We start from the raw sequence: 1,248 nt of genomic DNA, 5'->3' as shown, positions 1-1,248 counted from the left end.
AACAACAAAAACCAAAAATAGTTAAATAAAGTCCAAATTGGCAACACCCTAATTTCAGTAGAAAAAAAACTATCTAAAGTCAACTCACAATCTTCCAAAACGCTCTACGGAACTGAAGAGTTCTACACCTACACATTCAGAAATTAAAAAAAAAAAAAAACAAAAAAACAAACCAAACCCAATCAGTCTCAAATGAAAGAAGAGCAAACGTCTGCAAAAGAAGACCAGAGGGCTACGCTCCGCCGGAGCTTTCCTGGAATCCCGGCTCCCTGGAGTCCCACCTGCCCCAGGAGATGTGCAGGGAGGGAGGAGGAGGAGGAGGAGGAGCAGCACCTTCTGCCTGCCAGCAGAACCTTCCCAGAGCAATTCCAGTGCCCCCTTGGTGGGAAGATGGAAATTTGCTGTCTGAGGGATCYGAGGAAGTCTTGCCCTTACCTTCCATAGGATGAGTGGATATGGTGGCTTACAAAGGCATTCCCTTCCCCAGCAATGTGCTCCTCACWTCCCAGCAAAACAAATCCCAAATTTGGTCAGCAAAGGAGAGGTCAAGTGTACAACACTCCCCTCTTTTTGGATTTTTTCAGGAAGGGTTTGGGGGATTTCACTTTCCTGTGAACAGAGGATTGTTCCCTCTGGGATCTGAATTCCGGTGYGAACGGATCGGGGTTTGCTCGGGGAAAGGGGAGGAGGGAGGTGCTTGTCGGATTTTCCAAGGCAAGATTTCCACAGCATTCTGAAAGCCTTCAAAACTTCCTAGGGAACAACTCTCACAAACACGTGGCTAAGCCATCCCACTCCAGGAAAAGCCACCACTGCAGGGAGAACTACGAGGAAATAGGAGCTTAATTTTTAAAACAGGTCACACAGATAAATTCATAAATTTGGAACTACCAAACTTCAAATCCTAAATCTATACTAACAGATTTCTCTGCATCCCGTTTGTTCTTTACCAGGTACTGCAATAAAGGTTATTTTATACAGTCCAAAGATTTTTTTTTTTTTTTAAATCAAGATATTACAAATGGTTCTTTGGGGAAATTTCCTTCTGAAAATGTTAAGCAGTAAAATTAAACCACATAGCAGCACATTTTCATCCCCTAAAAATATAAAATAATATGTATATTATACAGGAAATCAGTCATGACAGAGCACAATCACCTGCCTTCGATGGCACTTGGTCATTGAATAATTAATTCCTTGATGCCAGAAGTCGGGAATTACCGATGCCAACGGAGGACTCGGAAAAAA

The sequence above is a fragment of the Malurus melanocephalus genome, unplaced genomic scaffold, assembly GCF_030028575.1.
Source record: "Malurus melanocephalus ecotype Western Australia unplaced genomic scaffold, MMel_1.1 scaffold_803, whole genome shotgun sequence".
In the NCBI taxonomy this organism is placed as follows: Eukaryota; Metazoa; Chordata; class Aves; order Passeriformes; family Maluridae; genus Malurus; species Malurus melanocephalus.
This window is presented reverse-complemented; position numbering follows the sequence as displayed.